Genomic DNA, 15730 nt, shown 5'->3' with positions numbered 1-15730 from the left:
TGGACAACCAATGTAAAATATCTTCAGTAGTATATATATTTTCTTTTTTCCTCAATGTTTACCGTCTCCTTGGCCATCCTTCATAAATAAAGAAAGAAGCCCTGTCGCTTAAATACCTATTGTAAATTCCTTGCCTCTCTCTCAGCCAACCTGAACCTCCTATCTCTAACCCATCTCTTGCGCTCCTATCCAATATCTCAGCGGAGCTCAACCTAAGGTGTAAACAATCCATTCAAAGTTGACTTTAAAATAGCCTTGCAGCTCCACAGACACCTGCTGTACTTGACACAAGCTCTTTTCCCCTTGGTTTGTATGACACTCTTCTCTTGCTCTCCTCACACCCCTCTTCCTCTTCTGTATTAGTCATAGTCATCAAGTTGTCACTTTTGTTATAAATCACATGACCAGGGGCCAGCACTGTGGCTCAATAGGTTAAACCTTCTTCACCTGCGGCGCCGGCATCTCATATGGGCGCCGGATTGCTCCTCTTCCACTCCAGCTCTCTGCTGTGGCCTGGGAAAGCAGTGGAGGATGGCCCAAGTCATGGCCCCTGCACCCACATGAGAGACCTGGAAGAAGCTCCTGGCGCCTGGCTTTGGATCGGCCCAGCTCCGGCTGTTGCAGCCGTTTGGGGAATGAACCAGTGGATGGAAGACCTTTCTCTCTGTCTCTCCCTCTCACTGTAAATCTATCTCTCAAATAAATAAATAAAATATTTTTTTAAAAATCACATGATCAAATATGTGTGGGTATGTTTCTGAACTCTGTTCTGTTGGTCAGCTTGTCTATTCTTTTTCCAAAACCACACTATCTTAATTCCTTTGCCTCTACAATAGATCTTGATGTTTAACATCATGGGGATACTTCAAAGACTCATGGATAATGGAACTAAAAGATAAGCTTAATTTGATGCAAAAAATTGAAATGGATGCAGATGAGGGGTCTTTAAAAAGTTCATGAAAATGTGCAATATGAAAAAACCATGCACTGATTTAAAAAATTTGTGCACCAAAATAAACTTATCTTTTAAGTCCATTTTCCACAAAATTTCTGAAGTACTCATGTGTGAGAGCTTCCATTTTGCTGCTTTCAAAAAGATATTTCCTTATTTGAGAGGTAGAAATGGGAGGTGAGCTAGACCTTCCAGCCACTGCGTCACTCCTCAAATGCCTGCAACCTCCGGACTGAGGCAGACGCAGCTGGAAGCTGGGAGCCCCATGCAGATTCCCACTCGGATGCCTCCCAGGGCTTGAGCTGGCAGGAAGCTGGAGTCAGAAGCAGAGCTGGAACTAGAGCCCAGGGGTTGTGAGCTGGGACGTGGGCATCCCCAGTGGCGGCTTAGCCACTGCACCAAATGCCACCCCGCAGGTTTCTCTTTACAATTGTCTTCACTGCTACCGGGCCTCGGAATTTAAATACACATTGTGGAAAAGTGCTCTTTCCCCATGGATTTGCCATCCAAAAGTTTTTTTTTTAAGATTTTTTTTATTTATTTGGGAGTCAGAGTTACACAGAGAGAGGAGAGGCAGAGAGAGAAGTCTTCCATCCAAAGGTTCACTCCCCAGTTGGCCGCAACGGCTGGAGCTGCGTGGATCTGAAGCCAGGGGCCAGGAGCCAGGAACCTCTTTTGGGTCTCCCATGTGGGTACAGGGGCCCAAGGACTTGGGCCATCTTCTACTGTTTTCCCAGGCCATAGCAGAGAGCTGGATTGGAAGCGGAGCAGCCGGGTCTCAAACTGGCGCCCATATGGGATGCCGGCACTTCAGGTTAGTGCGTTAACCCACTGCGCCATAGTACCGGCCCCATCCAAAAGTTTTGAAGATTTTTAAGATTCTAAAGTCTGGGAATATCTAACAATTCTTACCTATTGAAAGATCTGACTTACGGGGCAGTCCTTTCTGTAGCCTGTCTTCCACACCACAGACTGCTTTTATTCCCTTATTACATTCTCCTGTAATTCCTGGTACATGTTTTTCTCAAGAGATCTTTTTCTAGAATAATAACAATATTAACTATTATGTGTGTGCTATGAGTATTATTACTTGATACTCCAACAGCCCCATATGCAGCACATAGTGTATCATTTCATAGATTAGAAAACAGAAAGAGAAACTTACAGAGAGCACACAACTGGTCAGCTTTGGAATTCGAATCCAGGTCTGTCTGAGTCCAGTGACTGACTGTTTTCTCGCCTTTTACTCCTCCCTGTGTCAGCCCTAATTACAGAATTCAGGGGGCGGGAGTTTGTGTGACAGCTGAGGAGGACACCAGCCTCCTGAGTTGGAGTGCTGGGTTCAAGTCCTGGCTCCAGCTTCCCCTATAAATGCAGGCCCAGGAGGCAGCGGTGGTGAGTCAAGAGGCTGGATCCCTGTCACCCACGTAGGAAACCTGGGCTGAGTGCTGGGCTCCTGGCTTTGGCCTAGCCCAGCTCAGACTGCTACCCACGTTTGGGAAGTAACCGGAAGATCTCTCCATCTCTGTCTCTGTGCCTCTCTCTCTCTCTCCCTTTCAAATAAACAAAAATAAAGTTGCTTTTAAATTGACAGAATTTAAATGCTGTTGGTTAGAGATTTGATATTTGCTTTCAAAAGCCTTATGGATTATTAACCCATAACAAATAATATTTAATTGATGTGAATAAGGTTTCAAGATAGATTATAATTTTTGATACCATATCTACATTTTCTCATATCAAAAAATGCTGCTTCTGTCTCTATAACTCTGCCCTTCAGATAAATTAATCTTTTTAAAAATATTCTGCTTATGTTTGAATAATTTATTGCTGAGTAACAAATCACTCCAGAGTGTACTGACCTCAGAAAGCAAGCATTTCACTCTATTCATGCATCCTGCGGGGTAGGGCACAGCAGGAAGGGCTGATCTCTGCTCCACCTCGCCTGGGCGGAAGGGTCTGGGGAGACTTCAGTGACTGGGGGGTGGAACCATCTGGAGGCGCCTTCCATTGTGTGTCTGGAGGCTGAGCCCGGAGGTCTGAGAAGGCTGGGCTGGACCCAGGCTGTCAACCAGGGTGCCTGGCTGGGGTCTGTCCATGTGGCCGCTGGGCGCTAAGACGGGGGAGTGAGTCAGCAGAGCTCATGTTGGAGGGGGTGGGGGGCCTTTCCAGTGTCACCTGGGAAGTCACAACTGCCACACACGGTCACAAACCGGCACAGACTTCAGGACGGGGACTTGGAGCCTCCCTCTCAACGCAGAGGTGTTAACAAATTTGGAGAAATATTTCAAAACCTCCAAAGCATACAGAAAGATCTAAACTTGAATTTGAACTGAAGATAAAGCTTAAAAACTTATCACGCTGCCCCCTCGTTCATTTGTGCCAGTATTCAGAATTCTTCTCGGAATGTTAGTCAAGAGGCTGGATCCCTGTCACTTGACTAATATTAGAACCCACAGGCTTATTAATATATGAATTTATTAATAAGCATCACGGAGACATAAATGGCACCCCATACTCCGATAATATTTGGTGACCCAGAGGGGACTTCTAAGGAGTCTGTTTCTGATAACACTCTGGGATCTCTCAATGTCATGGCCGTGAAGAGGACCAATCTCATGCAGTACCCGATTGGTATGATGAGGGGAGTTTTCCTGAGTTCAGGCACTGGCCTTTGAATTATGGTAATAAGGAGGATGTGGGGAGATGGCTCAATGAAGATAAATGGATGTTCTCAGGGTGCATTTGAATGGTAATAGGGTACATTTTCCAAGAACGTTCTGATCAGTGCTCTGCTCAGCACTTAGCTGATCTTCCAAGGCGCCCTTGCTCCTGCGTGTGCAGTCTTCAGACCACCAGCAGTAGCAGCAGCACCTGGGAGCTTAGGGAACGTGCAGCCCTGGGCCAGGCTGCAGTATCAGAATCTGCATTCCAGCAAGATTCCCGGGGGTCCGGCTCATCCATTCGAATGCAAGCCACTGCTTCAGGAGGGAGGTGGCCTTTCTCTCTGCCTCTTAGGGATTAGGAAGCCCTGGGGGTTAAGAAATTGGCTGAAGAGAACACCAGTTAGAGGAGCTAGAATTCACTTTCAGCTCCAACTGAGTGGTCACCTCTTTAAAGGGAGGTCTGGGGTTGGGGTTCAAGTAACTCTCTAAATAAATGAGTAGAAGGGGGTCCGAATGGTCTCCAGTACTCTGAAAAAGAGGCCTGAAGCGGGTTCTCCACTCAAACAGCGTTGCCCCACTACTTCATGAACAATCGGCCCCCGGCTTCCTCAGCTTGACGGGGCCGTCCTTGCTTGACAGGCAGGACGCGGCCCCTGCTCGCTTCCACAGATCCAGAACTTGGCAGAACTTGGAAGCTCCGGAAGCGTGCACTCCTTCCCTGCTCCGTGATGGAGCCACACCGGGTCTGTCTGTCCCAGCGCGTCCTGTGGATTGTGTACAGGCCCAGAGGTTTCGGCTCCAGAAAACCGGGGAGGCCACAGCTCTTGGCTATGGCTCTGTTCGGGAGGCCCCACCCCAGCCAAGCAATGGGACTTCCTGAGAAAGGGTTTCCCTTCTTTCCCAGCCCGGGACCACAGCTTCTGCAGCTGCAAGGAACTTCCTCCACTTGATTCGGGCAGAAGGAGCCGAGCCCAGGAAAGGCCGGGAAGCTTGTCCATGGTGCTTTGTCCTCTCGCGCATCTGTGGCACACACATCTTCTCAGGAGAGGCAGACGGGGGTGGCAGTGAGAGCCATCATAAGGACCGCCCCCATTCGTGCCAGCTACTCCAGTATCCTGGTCAGCCAAGTGCCCCTTCCCCATCTAACAAACCCTTGTTGGGTGATGAGTTTTCTGGCCGCCCGGGGTCTAGGGATGGCCCTGGGGTCAACCAAGGAGCCAGAGCGTGGAGCCCACTGCAGAGCCCACCTCTCCCCTGGGGCCCGAGTCTGACTACCTCCTGGACCCTTCACTCACCCAGAAGCCTTGGACGTGGTCTCACCCCAGCACCCAGCCTCCCCGCCCTGGGCATGGAGAGTCATTCGCGTTCAGCTTGAAGGCCTTCTCAGGGTGGCCTGCATACCACCCTTCCCCCACCCACGTCACTATTAATAGGGAGTAGCATCAGAAACTGATCCGAAACCCTGGGCGGCCCTTTGATCCCTGAGCAGAGGAGGAGGAGAGAATGGCCGGAAGGGACAGCCCAGGCCGAGGTGAGCCGGTCCAGCCGCTTTCCTCTGGGCTCCGGACAGTGGCAGGCTAGCAGGAAAGAGCTGAGCTATTCTTAGCCAAGGTGTAGGAGCCTGGCAGGCGCTGCCCCAAGGGTCAGAGACAGGAACTGGCCACCCACTCCGGCTGCTTCCCCTCTCTCCCTTGGCTGCCCCTCACACAAGGAAATGACCACCCCTACTGCCCCCTGCTAGCAGCAGCGACGGCCCAGACAGGGGACCCCTCCTCTGTCGCTTCAATAGGAAGCACCGCTCTGCCTGCCGCTTCTACAAGAGACCTTCAAAAGTGCATGGAGAATGCATATTACGGGGAAAAAACTGCAGTATGTCGATATTTTTTTTGCATCAAATTAAGCATATCTTTTAACTCCATTCTCCCATGAGCCTTTGGGAGCACGCTTTTACTTGGGTTTGTGGGTGCAGGTAGAGCAGCCATCAGTTTCTTCATAGGACCCTATTATCATCCTCAGATGCCAGGACTGAGGCCCAGAGAGGGGAAGGATTTGCCAGGGTCCCAGGGATGTTCAGGGGCTCTCTCGCCACCATGGGTCCCAGATGGGGCAATGGTTTGTAAAAGCCGCAAGGTTAGGCTAAGGCTTCCAAATGCCAATCAGAGGACAAGGGTGCGACCAGACTGTCCAGGGCCTCGGTAACATGGAGAAAATTAGCATATTTCTAGCTAGGACCTCATGGTAAGGGATTTCTGAATTTATGTTCTTCTCTTGAGGCTGTAGAAAAAAAGACCTGGCTTTTATGAAATGTATATAATAGGATATGACAGTCTTATTTCAGTTCCTCATATTTAAAACAATTTTATTGCTAATGCGTGACATTAAAAATATATACCTATGGGATATAACAGAGTGAAGAATCCTCAAAGGAAAATGAAGACCGGGCATATTCATTCATTCATTCAGTAAGGCTTCCGGGTATATTTTTTGGCGTACACTGCACCAGAGCATGCAATATAGTTAGTTCCCTGCTCTATTGCTTACAATCAAAAGAGGAAGACAGCAATCAGCTGGTAGATGTGTGGCTGTAGATTAGTAAGAGCTATGGATGAGTTGTTTAAAAGGGAATGTTGAGGGGCCGCCCTGTGGTGTAGCGGGTAAAGCTTCTGCCTGCGCTGCTGGCCTCGCCTATGGACGCCAGTTCAAGTCCCGGCTGCTCCACTTCTGATCCTGCTCCCTGCTCACGTGGGAGAGCAGCAGAAAATGGCCCAAGTCCTTGGGCCCTTGCTTCTGTGTGGGAGACCCAGAAGAAGCTCCTGGCTTCAGATAGGCCCAGCTCCTGCTGGTGTGGCCATTTGGGAAGTGAGCCAGTGGTTGGAGGATCTCTCTCTCTCTCTCTCCCTTTTCTCCCTCTCTCCCTCTCTCCCTTTCTCCCTTTTCTCCCTCTCTCCCTCTCTTTCTCTCTCTCCCCCTATGTTTAACTCTGCCTTTCAAACAAATAAATAAATCTGTTTTAAAAAAGGGAATGTTGGAGTGGGCTTTAGCCCAGAGGTTAGTGCATGAACGTGCCACTTTGGAATGTCTGGGTCTGATTCCCAACTCTGGCTCCTAACTCCAGCTTCCTGCCAATGCAGACCCTGGGAAGCAGTGGTGATGGCTCAAGTGGTTGGGACCCTGCCATCTATGTAGGAGACCCGGGGTGCATTCCCAGTCCCCGATTTCAACCCCAGCCACTTGGGGAGTGAACCAAAAAATGGGAGTGCTCTCTCTCACTCACTCTCTTGCTTTCTCATAGATAAGTTAAAATATAAAAATAAAAGAGCTTGCTGGGAGAGAGACTGGGATGCAATGGGACTTACTTCCCATCAGGAGCCCCAGGAAGACCAGAAGATGAGGAGGAACCTGAAAATGAACAGGGAAGAGGAGCAATTAGGCACGGAGGCAGCTTGAACAAAATCCTAACAAGTTTCAGAAACCAGAAGGAGCGAGTGTGGTGAAGAGATCGGCGAGCAAGGCGAGGTGCTGAGGGATGAGGCTGGGGGTGCGGCAGGTTGGAGTCCAGCCCCTTTAGGTCTTACTGACCATGGTAAAGAGTTTGGATTTTATCTTAGGGGAAAAGGAAATCACTGAAAAGCTTTCAGCAGGGAAATGAAATGGCCTGGCTTTAATTTTAAATACATTTCTCTGCCTGCTGTGTATGGATGAGAATGAGAATGGTCCTAGGGGGACCAGACTGGAGGCCAATGACATTCCAGGTGAGAAATACGGTCGCAATGAAGTGATAAAGATGTGGTAGGCTCAAGACCACCCTAGAGAAGGTCATGTTCTACTTGTCAAGCAAACGAGTGCGCATGTGTGCGTGCACACACACACACACACACGAATCAGGGCATCTGGCAAATATAGTGAAGGCATATGTCTGGACAGAATTTTGGAGAGGAGAGCTGAGAACATTCCAGGACCATCCCAGCTTTTCGGTTCTAATCCTCTGGCATCTCCATGGGGTCTTTACATGGTCACTCTGTTTGCCCCCTAGGTCCATCCAGCTACAGAGGACCCCTCCAAGCCCTGCCATTGTGTCCCTGACCAATCCTCCCAAAGCCCCCCAGGTATGGGATGGCCATCTCTGGAGAAAGCACACATCTGGGAAGCAGCTGCCTGGCCACGCTCACAAAATCATCTCCTTCTAATCCAATTGAAGCTGGAAAGGAGAGGAGGCGTGGGGACCGAGGAAAAACATGAAGTCTGCCCACGATGGGATCTGGGTAGAGCGTCAGGGGGCACCACCCCAAATTTTTGGAGACGGGCCTCCAGGGTAGCCATTAAGATCTCAACTGGCCTCTGTGTCTTCCTCTGATCCCTGCGAGACCAGATGTGTCCCACAGCTGCGCACCATCTGCTACCCTCCACCCCAGAGGAAGAAGCTACAGTTTGGAGCTTAAAGAAGTCGGCGGGAGAGAGGGGCGGGGAGGTGGGGGGGACACAACCGTGCGGGAAGGGTGAGCTCTTCCGTGGCTCTGGAGGGCTAATTGTGAGAATGAAGAGCCTAGACTTCCCACGACGTGGGCAAACAGCCTGGCAGTCATCTGCACAGTGGCTCCCCCAAAATCCATGCTGGCGTGGGAAAAATGTTCAAAGAAAACTCACTGTGCTGGGCTTTCCAAACGCCTGCCCTCCTAGATGTCCCGCGGATGCTGGCTTACAAACCGCGCCCTCCTTACTGGGTCTGTTCTCTGCTTTTCCTTCCCCTCTACCCTGAGCACACGCACCCCAAGTTCCCAGCCTGAGTCCTCGCGAGCGGAACAGCATCTAGGTCCAGCTGACATCTAATCCTCCCCACAGGGAGAAAGCTGCACTCCCACCCTGCGCATGATGTGACCGGCCCCCTCCCTGCGCTCCGGGGCTCCGTGCAGCCCAGACATATGGATCTTTTTAGAGACTTATGCAACTTGGCAGCCCCGTTTCACACCCTCCAAGCCCTGCTCCTCTGACACTGCTCGGCTGGGAGTGCACCCGGAGAGGGAATGAGCGCATCCACACGGGCCCTTTTGTTCTTGTTCTTTCCTTGTCATTTCTCCTGGCAACTCTCTACTCAATCTGGAAGAGGAAAAGTGTTCCTCTCCTGGCTCAGTCTTTGGCTGAAAACAAGAAGGAGTGGAAAATAAAAAAGAATCAAATAAGAAGAGAAAATGAGAAGAAAAAAAAACTCAAAAAACGGGAACACAGAGCTGCACTGTGTTGGTTCTCGTTGGTTTTCCAAGACAAAGACTGGAAACCCTTCAGCCAACAACATGCTCTGTCTTGCTCCTCCTCCTAGCAATGTGAACAGAGATGCCAGCCTCTGTGCACACCCTGGCTTTGTGCAGTGCACAACCTGAGCGCTATCTGCTGCCACTCTGCCTCCTCCAACACTTAATGCAGCCTGAGCCTCTGATGGGTGAATCCAGCCTTGGCTAAAACATGTCTGGGGAGGAGAGCTAACGCTTCTGCCGAGAGAAAAAGATCTCCCTGTTCCGTCCAGCAAGACCCACAGGAGGCTGGCATGTCTTAGGGGAAAGGACACTCTTGCTGCCCTGGAAGGAGGAACGATCTCCCCGCTCAGGGACCAGCAGGCAGAACCTCCACCACTCCCCATCCCTCTGGGGACGGTGTGGGCTGCAAAACGCGAACCTTGAAGGGTGGGGCCATTTTGGATGAAGACCCTAAGCTAGGAGGGGTCCAAGAGATTCCCAAGAATCGGGCTGTCCTGGAGCTGTGCCCCCTTCTCCACCCAGGAAATGGTCTCTTCCAGTCCTTAGGACCAACTCAGAGCTGAGACGCGGAGAAGTGAGAAGTGAAGACTGTTTGGCCTTTATCTTCCAGGACCAGACCTGGGCCAACCACCTGATTTTATTTTCGAGGGTTTCACGATGGGAGGGACCTGTACAAAGCTCAAGGGGATAGTTTGTGCAGATGTTTCCTTTTCAGCCACATTTTCCTGCCCCCTGTTAAAAATAGCACCTTCTTTGCTTTGACGTCCATAACATGTATGTCATGAACGCTCTCCTTTTGGGTTGCGGAGGTGAGGGCCGTTAGGCGGTTGGTCTTTATGGTCTGTGGGGCCACACGCTAGATCCAGTCTTGGGTGCAAGGAGATCCAGCCCCTTGAGGCCACCTGTAGAGTAAGGGGCATTGCTTCATGCAGCCTACTCCAGAGCTGGAAAGAGAGTGTGCAGACAAGGAAGGATGGTTTGCCAAGCGGCCCCGTTTTTGTTTTCCTGAGTAAATCCTTCATCTCTGAGCTTTCTTGAGTCAATTACAGCCCCTCTCCCAGGGTAGCCTGATCTTGCTTTGATAGTAGCCTGGCTTTCCCGGAAACATAAATACTGCCCAGTAGCCCTCATGAGCAAGGCTGAAGCAGGCCTGCAACAACAGGAAGAGTTCTTGAAAGCCGACAGACAAAAGACGCGGGGAAACGAGCAGAGACAATAGCCGCCATACATACTCGCTCACATCCACAAACAATGGATCTCTGATCCTTTCTCAGGGAGCTGCTTCCCAGGGGCCCTTGTCACTGACACAGTCACCCTCTAGCCAAGCCATTTGCCACTGTCACACCAGCCATGGGCAACCCAGGGCCTGACCCATCCAAAGAAAAAAACTACGATTGTTGATAATCACTACACTGTTTTCCTTTCCGGAGTGAAAATGGCCAACTATTCATTTATACAAGTAGCATGCACTTATTGCAAAACACAAGCTTATGTGCTTATAGGAATAAGGAAGAAAGTGAAATTCACCCATAACTCCACCGCCCAGAACAATCGTTGCATATATATGAGACATATAGCACCAGCCATGCTGGCTTTTCCCCTGTCCCACACCCGGCCTCACAGCCTCTCATGCCACTTGCATGTCAGGTCACCAGCTCTTCCCAGCTGTAGCCATCACAGAAAGCTTGTGGATTACGTGCGATCTAGCTGAAGTCACACATCTTCCTCTCTCATAAGCTGGTCCCACAGGGTGCAAAACCTGGGTGGCAGACCTGGGACCACGCTTGAGGGGAGGGGACACGAGGCATTGTGTTTTACACCTGTTTCCTGAACATCGCCACATTTCTGCTTTTAACGCTATCCCAAGAGGTCTGGTGACCTTGGGGGTCTGCGCTGGCCGATCAGGAGGTGACTCCTTTCTAAGGAGCAGCCCTCCAGCTCCAGGGGAAGAGAGGCATTTGCAGAAAGAACAATCACCAGCCCCCCCAGCTGTGCGTGTTTTAATCTATGTATGTACACATACACATAGATAAGCACTTTGAAAACCTCCTAACTTAAATACTCATAACAAAGGAAGACATAAATGATTCACAAGCAGTAATAACTGCAGATAAAAATATTCAAGATAAGTGCAGATTAACAAGACATTGGGAATTTTATCAGTGACAGTTTAAAGACTTTGATGAATACAATTTCCTAGGAAAATAACAAAATTTACCTAAGTTTTTTTTTTTTTAATCACAGAGCTCTCATAACAACTACAGAATTGGAAGCAATAGTTTAAAATAGCCCACACTGAATACCAGGCCCAAATGATTTTACAGGCAAGTTCCAACAAATTTGTATAAAGAGGCAATCATCTCAACCTCATAAAAACTCTTCCTGAGAAGAGCAAAGAAAGAAAAAAAGAAAGAAAGAAAGAAGCACTCTCCAACTCACTTTATATGGATTTTTGTAACCCCAATGCCAAACCAGACAATGACACCAAGTTAAGGAACAATTACAGGCACATTTCCTTTATGAATATAGAAGCAAAAATTATAAATAGGAGATTGTATTAGCAAATTGAATTCTATAGTGTATAAAAATGTAATACACCATGACAGAGTTGGCTTTGACCCATGTCAGGAAATCTATGAATGTAATTCACCACACTACCATATTAAAAGGGAACAACCATACATCATTTCCATAGATGCAGATAACGCAGTTGAAGAGATCACTATAAGTTCATTACAAAGAAAAATCTATTCGTAAATTAGGAATGAAAGAAACTTCCCTCAGTATGATAAAAAGCACAGGTGGAAACTGCAGCAAATGTGGAAACATCACTGCAAGTGCACCTTCAAGATCTGGAATGAGGCAGGATCGTGCAGGGTCCTCACACAGTTTTCATCCTTAACTCAGGGAAAACAAACCAGAGGCAAAAATCATCACTATTTGCACTTTATCTTATCATTTATATAGACAGCTCAAAGGATTCTACAAATATGTAGAAATGATAGGAGAATTGAACAAGGTATCTCCAAAATGATAAATACAAAACCGTGAATTGCATCTTTGTATACCAGCAATAAAAATAATTAAAATGGAAATACGATTTACAATAGTCTTAGAGAACATCAATTGTCTAGGAATAAATGTGACAAAAGATGGATTAAGCCCACTACAGGGAAAATCGTAAATTTTAAAGAAGACTCAAACAATGAGATATTTACCAAATTTGCTGAATGAAAGATCCAGTTCTCTCCAAATTAATCTATAGAATAGTTTTGGTCAAAATCCAAAAGGCTGTCTGGGAAAGGAACCTGCTAAGCATTATGTTCGGAAGAATAAAGAGCCAAAACTATCCAGGGCACTTCTGGAAATATTAAGGAAGGGAAGACTTGCTGTACAGGTATCAGGGCCTATATAAAGCTGAGTGGACAGGGCAGTGGCAAAGGCATGGGATGTACATGCTGCCCAATGGAGACAGAACCCAGACCCACATAGATAGGAAATGCGGGCCCATGACAGAAACAGCATGCAGAGTAGCAGGGAGAGAGGAGACTAATCAGGAAATGAGGCTAAGAATATTGTTACATGCATAAAATATGTGGAACTAGATTTATGCCATTTACGTATCTTGCATCCCTAAGTCCCATCCTCACCCTCCAATACTCTTCTCTATAATGCTGGGAATAACGTGTGTTTGCTCCATTATGTGAGAATACCCAGTTCATCTACAGAGGACATGAAAATCAAACCTGATGGGTGAAATTCATTAGAGGTGTTCGCTATAGATAATAAGGAAGCAAGTAATTCATGAGAGGCAGAATTCAGAAGATGTGCTAAAAATAGTAACCTGCAAGAAATGCAAAAATGGGATAAATGAAATGTTACAAGAGATGCATTAAGAGTGTCTGCTTACAGATGGAAAAGGGCAGGCCCTGGAAGGAGGGGGATAAGAAAGGACCCCTGTTAGCATGCAGTCTCACTCTGCCTCTCTCCAACAAGCCGTGAGTCACAAGGCATAGATGACACCACCTTGGGTCCAGCAACCGTGCCATTCCTAAACTGTCTTCCTATTTGTGACACCATTCTGGCCCCTATAGATCCTGCCCCAGAAACGCTGACAAAAGGGATGGCTGCCCAGAAGGCTGGTCAGCTGGGAGAGTGGACCTGAGGCCAAGCCGAGGCATCCTCACACCTCCCAACACAGCAAGCACACGCAGGTTCCAAGCATATTCGGTCTGCTGATCTCCTTACTCCATCTCACTTCCAGTTCTCATAACCACCCCACAACACAGAAAAACACAAGACTCGGAGTTGCAGTATTTTAACCCCGCCTGCACCCCATTCTAAAGGTGTTAAAGTATGCCAACTCTTTTCTCCTTTGTTCTGGCTCTCTGTTTTTAAATAGATTCAATAACGCTCCTGATTTTATCATCCTTGTTTGATGAAAGCCTTCCTGGTTGGTGGAATATCCTCCCATCAGGGAAGTAGCCACTATATGTAGGTCATTTCCCATAGGGCACTAGTGCTGAGGGTCAGCATGTCACATGTTGCAAACTCCCCTGTCAGCTGGCCTCCACTTGAGTCCTGTCAAGTGAGGGCATGGAAGATACTGAGAAGAGAGAGGAAAGGACCTCTGCTGGGATGCAGTTTCACATCGCTTCTCTCCAACATCTGAACACCTCCACCACCAGCCTCCCCTCCCTCCCTGCTGAACTGGAACGCAAACCCTGAGCACTTTGAAAATAACTTTGCAACATGGGAAGCGTCTTAGTTTCAAAATACGAAGTTGGAAAACCAAACTGAACAAATGTTTAATTAAATACCTCCAAAAGATAAACTTGTGAAATGCAGTACTTCAATAGTTGTTCATAAATCCAATAAAGATGGAAATATAACAAGAAAGAAATAATATTGAACTCAGAATTATTAAAATTCTTACCACAATGGTTTGAACGCATCCTCTAAATTTCACGTGTTGAAAACGTAATCCCCAAGTTCCTATGTGAATGATATTTGATGGTGGAACCTGGGAAACGGATTGGATGACCGCTAGAGTCTGCCCCTGGCCATGGCTAATCCATTCATGGGCTGAAGGCTTATGGGTTGTGAGGGAGTGCTTTGTTATAAAATCGACCATCCCTGGCTGCTTGCTCTGTCTCGCCAGGTCGTGATGCAGCAAGAGGGCCCTCGCCAGATGCCCAGGAGCTCCTGAAACCATGTTCTAGGAAGTGCCAGCCTCCAGAATCATGAGGCACATGAACTTGTGTTTTTTCATTAATCACCCAGTCTCAGGTATCTTGTTATAGCAAAAGAAAATGGACTGAGGCCTTTACCTAATTTTTTCACATTGAAGGAATTATATTAATAGAGGGTGAGGTGTGTGTGTGTGTGTGTGTGTGTGTTGGTGTGGAGTGGGGTAAAGGACATTAAATAGTAGTAATGATCACGACCCACAAAGATATATAAAGGGCCCAGCCATGTGTTTCTGGTGCACCCTGGCCTCTATGTGGTGTAGCCAGCATCCTACAACAATAGCTCATGTGACATGGCAAGGGAGCAGGGATATGGAGGGGCAGCCCAGGCTAGACCTTTGAAGAGACAACATAGCTCAACTCTATCTGGCTTCTGAGAACACATAACGCTGGGGTCCCTGGGTGTACTTGTGTCCAGTGGCCAGAACCTGTATTTGTGGGGGTCTGGGATAAGGATGTGTGTGTTTGGAGTGACGAATCAGCACTCCTGGGAAATACATAGTTGTCAGTCATCTAGCTTCGTGGTTTTGGTGCCATCCACAGATTCACAGTTGAGAGAAGACTCCACTCTGGTCTCCCGCACCCCGCCTCCTATGTTCCCTCCCCAAAGCACCCCTTCAACCTAGCATGTCTTCCCTTGGTTACCAGGTCTTCTTGAACACCAGCCTGTGCAAGAATCATGAAGAGTACTCGTTACAAAAGCAGATTATTGGCCCTCATCCTTGATTCTGACTCTGTGTGGACCATGCTGCGTAAAACTCCCCTCTGGGCACTGGCGCTGTGGCATAGTGGGTAAATGCTGTCACCTGCAGTGCCGGCCTCCCAACAGGCACAGGTTCGAGTCCCGGCTGTGTGGATTTCAAATTGTTGTACCAAAATAGACCTTGCTTTTAACTCCATTTCTCCTCAGACTTGTCCCTATCCTCACAATGCACTCTCAAGCCATTATGTCAGCCAGCTTCTCATAGATACTCGATCTGCCACAGCACAGGAGCCGGCGCTGTGGTGTAGTGGGTAAAGCCGCAGCCTGCAGTGCCGGCGACTCATATGGGCTCTGGTCCCAACTGCTCCACTTCCGATCCAGCTCTCTGCTGTGGCCTGGGAAAGCAGTATAAGATGGCCCAAGGGCTAAGGCCCCTGCACCCACGTGGGAGACCCAGAGGAAGCTCCTGGTTCCTGGTTTCGGAATCAACCCAGCGCTGGAAGCTGCGGCTGTCTGGGGAGTGAACCAGTGGATGGAAGTTCTCTCTCTCTCTCTGCCTGTGCCCCTCTGTAACTTTACCTATCAAATAAATAAATAAATTCTTAAAAAAAAAAAAAAACAACTCCCTTCCATGGCATCCTTCATTCTCTCTCTGTGCTCCCAAAGCTAGCTAAGAAGTTCAGATACTGGAGACACGGCCTTGCCTCTGTTTCCCATTGACTACCTATAGGAGAAAAACGGCATTCAAAGCAGCCAGAAGAAATTTCTGGAAACAAAGTAAGAACTAAGTGGGCCAACTTGGTTTGCATATCACAGCCAGGATGACGACCCCGTATTTCATGCACAATTTCACATACGGTGGCTGAAGCAGGCCCGGTGCTTGGGCCTGAAGGAGTTCAGGTGAATGGAGG

Source organism: Oryctolagus cuniculus, chromosome 13 (assembly GCF_051225735.1).
Source record: "Oryctolagus cuniculus isolate XC-2025 breed Fujian yellow rabbit chromosome 13, ASM5122573v1, whole genome shotgun sequence".
NCBI classification, from domain to species: Eukaryota; Metazoa; Chordata; class Mammalia; order Lagomorpha; family Leporidae; genus Oryctolagus; species Oryctolagus cuniculus.
Note: the sequence above shows the minus strand (reverse complement) of the source record.